This window comes from Macaca mulatta, chromosome 10 (genome assembly GCF_049350105.2).
Source record: "Macaca mulatta isolate MMU2019108-1 chromosome 10, T2T-MMU8v2.0, whole genome shotgun sequence".
Taxonomy (NCBI): domain Eukaryota; kingdom Metazoa; phylum Chordata; class Mammalia; order Primates; family Cercopithecidae; genus Macaca; species Macaca mulatta.
The window spans coordinates 8,475,462-8,488,472 of record NC_133415.1 but is presented as its reverse complement, the minus strand read 5'-3'; the positions used below and the strand labels follow the sequence as shown (position 1 = coordinate 8,488,472).

The 13,011-nt window shown below is 48.2% G+C and overlaps 1 protein-coding gene across 20 annotated transcripts in view; it reads right to left on the bottom strand.

Annotated features, from left to right (window-relative positions):
- The window catches only part of PACSIN2 (protein kinase C and casein kinase substrate in neurons 2), a 146,227-nt gene that overhangs the window by 121,671 nt on the left and 11,545 nt on the right, over positions 1–13,011 (bottom strand). The window lies entirely within an intron of this gene.

Here is a 13,011-nt window from a genome sequence, read left to right as displayed (position 1 = left end):
ATGGTCACCTTCTCTGTGCCTCAGTTTCCTCATCTGTAAAACGGACAGCAGCCACCTCACAGGGCTGTTGTGAGGACTGAATGGGTTCTATACACAAAGTGCTTACAGCAGAAGAAAGCTCCATCACTATTAGGTGGTGGTGGAACTACTAGTGCTAGGACTAGTAGTACCAGCAGTTTATGAGTCAAAACCCACTGCCCCCAGATCAAAAAGCAGATGGAGACTTTACCACCTCCTAGGAAGCTGCTGTACAATGGTATAGGCTTGGAGACTGCTCAGAGTCACTTTGTGACTGAAGGGAAAAGAACGAACACGTGTTAGCCCCTCCCGCCCCCATCCCCTCCAGTCATAAAGCTGGTCAAGGAGAAGCAGTGGCCCAGAGCAGAGCCCAGTTCCCTTGGTCTCAGCTGGCTGCAGGTCTCAAGGCTGTCAGCTCTCACAGAATGGGGAACAGCCCCTCCCACCTTTCTCAGCCTGAGCCCCGCCCCACCCATCCAGGCACAGAAGGCTTCTTGTCCCTCCACCTCTCTGTCCTGGCAACCCTCTAGTCACCTCCGGAAATGAGACAAAGCCCAGAATCCACCAACCAGAAGCCTCTGTATGGCCCAGGGAAGAAGGAGAGCGACTGTGCGGAATCCAGCGGGCATGGCCCAGTCCCTTTCCCAGCGCTATCCAATGATAAAGACCCTGCTGTCAGGAGCCGGGGACTCCCAGGTGGGATAAAGAGAAAGCCATGCTGTACGAAGCTGAGAACAGTAAACAGTCATGAAGAGATCCAAGAGCCCAGAACCACAATTCCCAGACCTTTGGGTTTCACCAATTAGAAATTTTCCCCAAAAGTTTTGGGGACTTTTCAACAAATGGTACTGAAACAACTACTTATCCACAGACACACACACACACGCACACACACAAACCTTCAATTCACATATCGCACCACATTTTAAAAGTTCAAAATGGATCACAGGACTAAATGTAGAACATAAAACTATAAAATTTCTAGACGACACATGAGAAAATATTTGTGACGTGGGAGTAGGCAAAGATTTTAGCTGTGACACCAACCATAAAAGCACAAGCCATAAAAGAACAAATTGACTTCAGCAAATGTTTAAAACTTCTGTTCTTCAAAAGACACTGTTAAAAGAATGAAAAGACAGCCTCAGACAGGGAGTCAATATTTGCAAATTATATAATTGATCAAGGAATTGTATCCAAAATATATTTTTAAAAACCTCAAAACTAAGTTAATAACTCAACTTTTTCAACAGGCAAGTGATTTAAAGAGATACTTCACTGAGGGAGATACACAGATAGCAAGTAGGTTCAGGAAAAGAGAGTAACCACCCTTACTCACAAGGGAAATGCAAATTAAACCTACCAGAACGGCAAAATTTAAAAAGACTACACATACAATCAGGCGCGGTGGCTCACACCTGTAATCCCAGCACTTTGGGAGGCCAAGGTGGGTGGATCACGAGGTCAGGAAATCGAGACCATCCTGGCTAAGACGGTGAAACCCCGTCTCTACTAAAAATACAAAATTAGCCGGGCGTGGCTGCAGGCGCCTGTAGTCCCAGCTACTCGGGAGGCTGAGGCAGGAGAATAGCATGAACCCGGGAGGCAGAGCTTACAATGAGCAGAGATGGCACCACTGCACTCCAGCCTGAGCAACAGAGCGAGACTCCGTCTCAAAAAAAGAAACACACAAAAGACTACACACACCAAGTGTTGGGGAGGATGTGGGGGAGCTAGAACCCAGTGCTGGTGAGGTGTGCAAAGCACTTTGGAAAAGCTTGGCAGTGTCTGGACATGTTAAACGTACACCCACCAAATCACCTAACCATTCCACTCTAGGTATTTACCCCAGGGAAGTGGAAGCAGATGTTGGCCGAGTGCAGTGGTTCACACCTATAATCCCAGCACTTTGGGAGACTGAGGCAGGAGGATCATTTAAGCCCATGAGTTCAAGATCAGTCTGGGCAACTGTCTCCATTAAATTGTTGATAAAAAGAAAGTAGATGTCCCCACAAAGACTGGCACACAAATGTTGACAGCACCTTATTTTTTTGTAACATCTTTTCACAACATAGTATCTTCATTTGTGATTACACCAAGTGGAAACAGCCCAAACGTCCGTCAATAGGTGAATGAACAAATTGTAAAATGCCCATGCATTGGATTTTTTAAAAAATGAAACTGATAAGGCCGGGCGCGGTGGCTCAAGCCTGTAATCCCAGCACTTTGGGAGGCCGAGATGGGCGGATCACGAGGTCAGGAGATCGAGACCATCCTGGCTAACACGGTGAAACCCCGTCTCTACTAAAAAATACAAAAAACTAGCCGGGCGCGGTGGCGGGCGCCTGTAGTCCCAGCTACTCCGGAGGCTGAGGCAGGAGAATGGCGTGAACCCGGGAGGCGGAGCTTGCAGTGAGCTGAGATCCGGCCACTGCACTCCAGCCTGGGCGACAGAGCGAGACTCCGTCTCAAAAAAAAAAAAAAAAAAAATGAAACTGATAAATGCTACAACAATCTCAAAGTAATTTTACTGAGTGAAATAAGCCAGACTAAAAATAATACATACTATAAAAAGAATATATACTGGCCGGAAGCGGTGGCTCACATCTGTAATCCCAGCACTCTGGGAGGCTGAGGCGGGTGGACTGCCTGAGCTCAGGAGTTCGAGACCAGCCTGGGCAACAGAGTGAAGCCCAGTCTCTACTGAAAACACAAAAAAATTGGCCGGGCGTGGCAGTGTGTGACTGTAGTCCCAGCTACTTGGGAGACTGAGGCAGGAGAATCACTTGAACCTGAGAGGCGGAGGTTGCAGTGAGCTGAGATCACACCACTGCACTCCAGCCTGGGCAACAGAGAAAGATTCCATCTCAAAAAAAAAAAATAATAATACTGTATGATTCCATTTACATAAAATTTTAGAAAATGCAAATGATTCTAGAGTGACGAAGAGCAGAGCAGTGGTGGCCTGGAAGAAAGGGGAGCCAGAGCGACCCCAAGTAGCAGGAAGAACCCTCAGAGGGTATACTTCTCACTATCTTGTTTGCGATGATGGCTTAATAGTGTATTCATATGCCAAAACTTATCACCTGTTCATTATAACTCAATAAAACTGTTTCAAATTTGAAGGTGGAATAACATAAGCCTGCTTACTTTTTATTTTGCCAAGTAAGAATATCCTTTAGAAACTACCAGCTCTTTTCCAACACGGGAAGACAGGACATTTTAAAATGTAAAAGGTACAATGGTCAAAATTTTATGCAGAAAAAGCCCTTCCCAAGAAAGGGCAGTTGCTAACCTTACACACATGAAAACTGCACTGCCCTTATTTTTTCCACGTTGGTGATAACATGATTGCAGACTGTCATCTTCTGAGACTGGCAGGAATGCCCTGAAGGCCGACCAGACCTGAAGGAAGCTCTCCGGGTTCATCTCCATGTCCGACCTGGCAGTTCCTCCTGGAAGGGCAGCACCAGGGATGGCCATGTGCACTGTGGGACCCAGACATCACTTCCCTCCCCTCCTGGAAGTCAAGAAATCACAAGAAGAATGTGGCCCAAAAGGTTCCTGAAGCACTCCTATGCAGCTGAAGAAGGGAACTGCCTTGTTTCCACAAGAGCTGCTCACCCCCACGCCACAGTATCTGTGGTTTGCTGCTGGACAAGCTCCATAGGTCAACATTAAAAACTCTTCACTGGGATTCCTCCAGGCTAAAGTCCACTGAGCTAAAGCGGAAATCAAATATGAGCTCTCAAGAAGACCACGATGTAGACTGGAATCCTTCTGATATTGTGCCAGAATGCTAACAAAAGCCAAGAGGGAAAGCCATTTGGGTAAAATGACAGTGGAGTGTGCTCCTCCTCACATGTGGCTGGTTTGGTGGGAAGAAGGGCTGAGCAGGGGACAGGCCTGCTCTTAACCCCACCTCCCCACACAACTGGGGTTCCAGGCATGGCCCCAAGCCCCGTGTGTCAGATAGGCCCCAAGCACACCCAGAAAATAAGCATGAACTTTACCATTCAAGAAACCAAGCACACACATGAATCCAGGGCTGTGTCCTGTGCCACAAAGACCCTCAGGCGTGCTTGTGGGGACACCCCAGCCTGTACACCCACGCTGTGTCCACACACACCCTGCCCATGGCCACCATTCAGCCACGTTTGGCTGGAGGCACACGCACACAGTGCACAGCCTACCCTCAGCAGGACGCGCCAGGGAGGCGGCCCATGCAGGCTGTGTATGGGGGCTGGAGGTTACTGGGGCAGGGAATTCCAGGGTCTCTGCCCCTGTGCATGGCCTAAAGGGAGAGGCACAAGTTTTAGGGAGATACCACTTCTTGACACCTCAGATTCCTCACCCTGTAGGGAGAGTCAGACTGAAACAAGGGCCTAGGGCAGGGGTCCTACATGCCCCATCTACGGGAATGCTAACATATGAAAGGTCTGGGGGCTTCGGGGAGCACCCCAGCATATCCACACCTAGAGCGTCAGCCTTGCAGCCAGCGAATGCAGCTGCCTCTTCCCTGGCCCAGAGATCCTTCTTTCTTGTCAGCAATCCCCATCCCACCCCAAGCCCCAGTCTCCATCTCACTGGACTTTAGACCAGGACTCCCGCAACTGTGCCCTGCCCCTTTAGACTGGAAATTCCATTTAGGTTGCCTCCTGGACTCTCTCTCAGGACCCTGCTTCCAACACTCACATAGTCAAAGGGGACAATGTCCCCCCTCCCAGCCTCAGGGCTGCTCTGGGCCCCAACTGCCAGGAAGCAAGACTGAACACTGCAATGTTTAAGTCACACTGAGCTGAAGCAGCCCAGTTCTTCCTCTATAAAGTGAGCTGACTGCGGAGAAACTGCATCCTGGCATCGAGTCATGTTTCACAACAACTCCAGAGGAGGAGCTCTGCTTCTGACATGAAGTGTGGCAAGCCTTAGAAGGAAACAGAGCTACAAAGTTACCCAATGCAAATATTTAAAGAACAGGCTGCTTTTGGTGCCAGGAGGATGGCAGCTTGCAAACCTCCAGTCAGAATAAAGGTTCTGCTTGGTTGGGACTGAGTCAGGATCACAAATGCAGTTTCATTGCACCCTCCGTCCACTGAGGAAACAAGGTTTTTTAAAGCAACATTTCAGGAAGTTACTCTGTCCATTGGGCAGGACCTTAAAAGTTACAACAAGACAGCAAGTGTCTGCTGTGGAAAAACCAGAGTGCATACACATCTACTCAGTCAAGAACTACATATGCATTTCAAATGCCATCCACGCGGCAGTTATTTGGAAATAAGGATGGGATCATGCAATTTTGCCAACAATAAATATACAGACTTAGTGACTTCAAGTGCCTATAATGTCCACCAGACAGAGGCCTTAAAGCACGTTCCACCCACGTTTTCCTCCTTGAGCAAGGCAATTTGATCGCTAAAATAAACAGTGGCCAGGCACGGTGACCCACACCTGTAATCCCTGTGCTCTGGGAAGCCGGGGCAGGAGGATCACTTGAAGCCAGGAGTTCAAGACCACCCTGAGAAACACAATGAGACCTGCCCCCTTCCCCGGTCTCTAGAAAAATTTAAAAATTAGCCAGGTATGAGGCCAGGCGCGGTGGCTCAGCCTGTAATCCCAGCACTTTTGGGAGGCCGAGATGGGTGGATCACAAGGTCAGGAGTTCGAGACCAGCCTGGCCAAGATGCTGAAACTCCGTCTCTACTAAAAATACAAAACTTAGCTGGGCATGGTGGTGCATGCCTGTAATCCCAGTTACTCAGGAGGCTGAGGCAGGAGAATCGCTTGAACCTGGGGGGCAGAGGTTGCAGCGAGCCAAGATCAAGCCACTGTACTCCAGCCTGGCGACAGAGCAAGACTCCATCTCAAAAAAAAAAAAAAAAAATTGGCCAGGTATGACGGCACACACTTGTAGTTTGGGAGGCTGAGGCGAGAGGATCTTAAAGTTAAGCCCTGGAGTTGGAGGCTGCAGTGAGCCACAATCACACCACTGCACTCCAGCCTGGGTGACAGAGGGAGGCCCTGTCTCAATCGGGGGGGGGAAAAAAAAAGCAGAGAATAGAGACGGTCCGGGCCAAAATGGACACACTGAATTTGTTGCTGGTATTTCTGATGGTGTCCTCAGGCCTGGCTTACTGAGTTCTATAGCCTCAAGCTGCATGCTGATCAAAACCACACATCACATTTCCTAGGTATGAGGCCTAGGCCCAGCTTTCTCACTTGCAAAACAAAGTTGTCATGAGACTAAGTGTAATCATGCAAGGAAAAATAGGACACCTGGCACAAAATGAGCTTCAAGAAACATTAAATTTTTAAAAAATCATTCTGATAATGATTGTGAAGTCAAACCAGTTCAGGGAAGTGAAGGCTAAAAGGGGGCTAGGAGGTTGGCAACAAGCAGAGCCCTAGGCAGGGGGTGATAAGGCCTGGACCCTCCAGCGCACTGAGCCTGGCCTGCCCTCCACACCAGGCTGGGGGTGTTTAATCGTGCTCTGCCTCCTGCGACCAGAATGTAAGATCATGGACTATGTTGTTCCTGTTGTAACTCCATTGCCTAGAACCATGCCTAGCACATGGCAGGCGTTCAAATATTTGCTGAATACATGAATGGGGATTTGGCCAGGCGCGGTGGCTCACGCCTGTAATCCCAGCACTTTGGGAGGGAGAGGCGGGCGGATCACAAGGTCAGGAGATTGAGACCATCCTGGCTAATACGGTAAAACCCTGTCTCTACCAAAAATAGAAAAAATTGGCCGGGTGTGGCGGCACGCACCTGTAGTCCCAGCTACCCAGGAGGCTGAGGCAGGAGAATCGCTTGAATCCAGGAGGCAGAGGTTGCAGTGAGCCAAGATGGTGCCACTGCACTCCAGCCTGGGCGACAGAGAGGCTCCATCTCAAAAAATAAATAAATAATAAATAAATAAATAAAAATGAATGGGGATTTATGAATACAATGGAATTGCATGCAAAAATGTCTGAGTCCATTTCTAGGGGGAAAGAATCTATTTGCATGAAATTCTGCCATAAATATAAGATCCAAATACAGGTCACCAAAAAATAGCCAGGCATGGTGGCACATGACTGTGGTCCCAGCTATCACCTCACTCGCCAGGCAGAGTGAGGCAGGAGAATCATCTGAACCCACGAGGCAGAGGATGCAGTGAGCTGAGATCACACCACTGCACTCCAGCCTGGGCGACAGGGCAAGACTCTGTCTCAAAAAACAAACAAACAAAAATACAGGTGAAGAAACATTGCTGAGTTCCACCCATGTGTCTCAGAACACCAATGACCACCATTAGGTGAGCAGGGCAGTAAAATTACAGGGCAAAATCTAACAGGCCAGAGCTTTCCTGGAAAAGAGGTTTCTCAGGAGCCAGCCCCAAACATATCCAAGGGCAGCCACCAGCCTTGAAGTCTGATGTTTGGATTTCAGAATTAACTTTGAAACTAGAGCCAACCCCAGGTTAATGAGGGAGCAGAAGGAAGTACAGCAAGTTGATGAATAAAAACAGAAAGTCTTTGGTACCATGACAGTGAGACATGCTCCCGGAGAACCTGGGGACCCAGCAAAATTCCTTCAGGGACCGTGGATATAGGAACCTTCTTCGCTGCTGCAGGGATTTCAGATATTCTCCCAGTCTGAACCTGGTTTGGATTCTGGGCTCCCAACCTTGCTTCCAGTTTGTAACTCAGCCCAGCCACACCAGCCTGCATCTCCCCAACAGGCCCTGACGCATGACTCACACAGATGCCAGACAGACAGAAGGAAAACACAGAGCAAGAAAAGGGCAACAATAAACTTTTTCTGAACTCAAGCCTTTTAAAGATCAACAAGGTTGCTAGATTCCTAAATAATAGTATTTTTCACATTCAATGATTTAGAAAATCCAGATGACAAAAGGCTACTGTAAATTCAAGTTTTAAAGTAAACTGGTATTTTGTTAATCATAATCACAGTATCCTTTATATATAGTAATGACATAAACAGGAGGAAGGAGGACAGGGTCCCGGGTGAGCGCCCCACCCTCAAGCCTGGACCCAAGGCCCTAAATGAGAACAGGTATTCCTGTTTTCACACCCAAATGTTGCCTTTCGGCCCACCATGCCCCCCTGTCATCCTGTGCCCATACAAACCCCAAATCCCAGACCCCAGGAGCAGAAGAGTGGCAGAGGAGAGAAGTGAGGAAGTCGAGAGGAGTTCAGCTGGGGGCAGCTGGAAAGGAGATCGGCTGCAGAATGGCCAAACCCCAGGAAAAGGTCACCTTCCCACTCCGTCCCATCTCCAGCTCCCCATACTGCTGAGAGCCACCTCCATCACTCAATAAAATCCCGCATTCACCATCCTTCAAGTCCACATGACCTGATTCTTCCTGGACACCAGACAATTCAGGATGCTGAACCCAAAAAGGCTGTCACACTGACTCTTAAGCCATTTAACACTTAAGCCATCCCTGGACAGGAGGGCTAAATGAGCACCGTAACAACCCTAGACACTGCTGTGACGCCGGAGCCCAAAAGTACTCCCCTTGGCTCCTGCACTTGCTTACCTGCATGCTCCCCGTCCCGTGAGGGGTCTGAGCAAACCAGCCACATCCCTGTCCCAAGTACTTCAAAGGGGTCCAGGGAACTCTCCCATTTCAGTAACATACAAATGCTTTATGTGTGTGTGTATGTATGTGTATGGAGGCATTAAAAAAAATCTATCTACAGGCCAGGCACAGTGGCTCATGCCTATAATCCCAGCACTTTGGGAGGCCGAGGCGGGCAGATCACCTGAGGTCGGGAGTTCAAGACCAGCCTGACCAAGATGAAGAAACGCTATCTCTACTAAAAATACAAAATTAGCCCAGCGTGGTAGTGCATGCCTGTAATGCCAGCTACTTGGGAGAAACGCTTGAACCTGGGAGGCAGAGGTTGCGGTGAGACAGGATCACACCACTGCACTCCAGCCTGGGCAACAAGAGTGAAACTCCATCTCAAAAAAAAAAAAAAAAAAAACTCTGTCTACAAACTATGCCTGGTGGGCACAGCACTGATGGAGCAGTCCCCTGGCAGTCACTCCCTAATTTGCTGGGGAGCCAGGGCCACTGTGGAAGACCCCAGTGCTTTGAAGAGAGAACCCTGAGATAGACCCAGATCTGAAATAATAAGATTCTCTGAGCCATTTCCTCAACTGTAAAGTGGGAATCAAAGAGTCCCAAGGCAAGATGGTTGGCAGGCTCAGAGGCACCAATGGCTGTGCTACAGTGGAGCTCTCTAAGGGCAATGCCAACCCAAGTGCAGGGCACACGTTCATGCATCCCATCTGCGCAACAATCCTATCATGATCCCCATTTCAAAGGTGACATAGGTATCACAACCAATCTCAGAGCTGGGATTCAAGCCCAGGCAACCTGGCTGCGGAGCTCCTTACTAGTTACAGCTCACCACAGGCACTTGTAGCCTCACTGGACTGGGCTGGTTCAAGACCAAAACACAGCAGAGGCTTGTCCCTGTACCTCTGCTCCAGACAGAGGCCCTCCTATGGGGAAAAGCAACCCAGGTTCCAGGTCAGGGCCCCAAAAGCCAGACATCCTGGACAGCAGGATGCACAGGGACTGGGGAGCAAGGCTTTGCAGCCTTTGTGGGGGCTGGTAATTTGCCAACTCTACCCCAAGGAGAGAACTCCCCTCTCCCACCTGGTACCTCCACGAGTTCCCAATGGACTGAGTTTGTCTCCACCTCCACCAAGCAAACTGCTAACCTGAGGCTTTCGGAGGGTTTGGAGGATTGGAAGAGGTTTCTCTCGCTACTCACCTCTTTACTTACTAGTAAGAGCTCGTGTTATGTTAATTATTTCTAAATTTCGTGAACCTGCAAGTTCCTAATAGAGGCAGCAGAGAGAAAAGCATGGGTCAAAAACAGCAATTCTGGAAATGAGCGTACACCCAAAAAACTTCAAGGAAGGTGACTTGTCTGAGCTGTAAGGGGAGGTGATGAGCCAGCCCCAACCCCCACATCCATTTGCAAGACTAAGAAGAAAAGAAATAAATCGAAAAGGAAATACAAGAAGCATTAAAGAAAATAACAAAGGATAAGACTGGAATTGATTATACCAACGCTTTCACTCAGTCTTCATAAAAGGAGACATACTATGTGGCACTGCAGTGATCCAATCACATTAACTTGCTTCCCATGACTTATAGGTGGTCAGGAGTACCCCTGTGGCACACTGGAAGGCCCTGCTTTTGCAGGACTCTCAGGCAAGGCCCAGCTCTAGGCCCCAACAAGCAGCCCCAGGCCTAAGAAGCAGAAGGAACTTGAAGGGAGAGCACGAGCAGCCCTTGCACCCCGTCCGACCTCAAATAAAGCTTAGGCCAAAGGCTGCTAAGGAACTGCGTCTTGTGTTACCAAAAATCCAGTCTCGAAAGAAATCAGCCCTATCAGTGCAAGGCATGCCATGCCATACCACCCACCCAAGTCTAGGGCAGCCGAGCAGGGATTTCTCAGGGAAATAAAATGGGAAGCTCCAAACGACAAACAGGAGCTAAGAGCATATGGCTCTGGGCTTGGGAGCAACCACCAGCTTGGCTGAAAAGCTCTAAGGACGACCTGGGGCTTCCATCCAGCCCCTGCCAGAACCTTCACCACACACACAACCAACAGTTCAGCCAGTTGCCAAGGCAACGGCAACCTAGACATGTTTAGGCATCTGTAGAAACCAGGGCAAAGTACAATTTCCACACTTGTGATAGAACTACAGCCCCCGAAGCATCAAGCAAAGCATTAGTCTAAAATTTTGTTTTACTGACAAGAAGCAGCAGGGCTGGGAGGGGAAGCAGGAAGCTGGGCAGCGCCTGGCAGAGCCAGTGCAGTCAGACGAGCCCTGGAGTGTGGGCACAAAAACCTGCCTGTGCTTGGGAAGCAAGACACTTGTATGCCTGCACTGTTTCTGACTGTTTCCTCTTATTTCTACCTTCCTGTGTAGTCAAGTCTCTTCATTTTGTTATGAACATCAGCTTTTCTTAGCTGGGATAAGAGGAACCAAGAAGAGCAAGCTTTTGCCCACAGTAAGGCAAGAGAACTAAAAGGGAAACAGCCCCTGGGGGGAGAGGGTGGATATGGTGGAGGCATCGCAGGAATTCAAGGGAGGGGACCCAGGGGTTAGCACTGAGGTCGGCTGGCCCGGCCACTGCTCCCCACCTGGAGCTCCTCTCTGTCCCTGCTAAGCACCTTGTCCTTTGCAGATCCTGGCAAATGAGCCACCAGGAAAACAGGACACTGCTCAGTCTGAGAGTGAATACCCAAAGGATAGTGGAGGGTAGGAAAATCAGTCCATGGGGAGGGGACATGGTGACAAGTTCCACAGCAGACCAGAATAGAAAAACAAACAAGCAAACAAGGCGAGCAAGCACCAGTGCTATAAACTTCCCATGTTGCCTTTGAGATGCTTGTCTCTGGAGATGAACAGAGCCAGGAACACCCATGACAGCAGCATCTAGAAGCTAGAGATAACTCCAAAGGCCCACAAGACCCCCAGGCTGCCTGCCAGAAGAACCCTGCAGTCTTTCCAATATGCATCCCCCAAGTGAGGAAAAGCAAGCTAGAGAAGGTCTGTGAGATACCTACCACGCTGGCTGCGCTGATGGAGGAAGGCGACCATAAGCACTCACCACCTTGGGAATGTGGAACGTTAGCTCTAGGGATTAATAATCAAGTAGTAAGGATTTTCTAAAACATCGTTCCTTGCTCATCAAAGTAAAGCAACCAATTCAACTAAAATGATATCCAGAAACTTAGGAAGGAAATGTGACTCATTTAAGAAACCCTCACAGAACTTTCTTATCTCACAGATACTTGGAAGTTCTAAAGGCCAAGGCAAGCGCTGTAGAAAGAATCTCCATTTTTTCACCCAAAAAATCAGAAAAATAAACTTACAAGCAGCAAGACAGGCTTTCAAAAACACTCTTAATGTGTTCATACCCTTTAATACAAGATTTCTATTCCTGGGGATTTATCCCCAGGAACCAATAACTACATGGATGAAACTATAAACTGCAAATTCATCTACCTTAGCAAAAAAGTGGAAATAACCTAAAATGTCCAGCACTAAGGAATGTTTTAATCTCATTATATCAACAGGATAATATAACCATTAATCATCTTTTTGAAGATGATGGTAAAACATGGAAAATACTTGAGAAAATATTTAAGTGAATCTGAATAATACAATCATAACAACGTCAGTTACTGAAAAGAAAACAGTGAGGTCAGTTCAAGCTTCAGATCTCTCCCATCTACAAACTGGAAGGCCTTCAACTAGGCACCCATCTCACTACCTACAGCTTCCTCATGTTCAAACTAACAACCTCAAAGCGTTGCCTTGAGGAAGGACAGTGACAACATACCTCTCTTGCCTCTTCTGAAGCTTGGTACAAAGTTGGCAGGGAATAGGTTACTTGATCAAGATACATAAAAACCGCTTCGTGTGTGGAAGGTAAACTACAAAGAGAGTTTCTTATTTAGAACATTGTTTTCTATGTTGAACCTTCAATTTTTAAAAGATTTAAAGAAAGCAAAAAAGAAGTCATTCGACACAAAAGTGATGACTATCCCAAGCATAAAAACAAATATCGGCCGGGCACGGTGGCTCACGCTTGTAATCCCAGCACTTCGGGAGGCCGAGGCAGGCAGATCACGAGGTCAGGAGATGGAGACCATCCTGGCCAACACGGTGAAACCCCGTCTCTACTAAAAATACAAAAAATTTGTCTGGCGTGGTGGCGGGCGCCTGTAGTCCCAGCTACTTGGGAGGCTGAGGCAGGAGAATGGCATGACTCCGGGAGGTGGAGCCTGCAGTGAGCCAAGATCGTGCCACTGCACTCCAGCCTGGGCGACAGAGTGAAAATCTGACTTAAAAAAAAAAAAAAAAAAACACAAATATCTGCTCTAATATACCTGAGCAAATGCTCTTATGTGATATCACAATGTTGACAAAATGTGAAGACCTTTCAC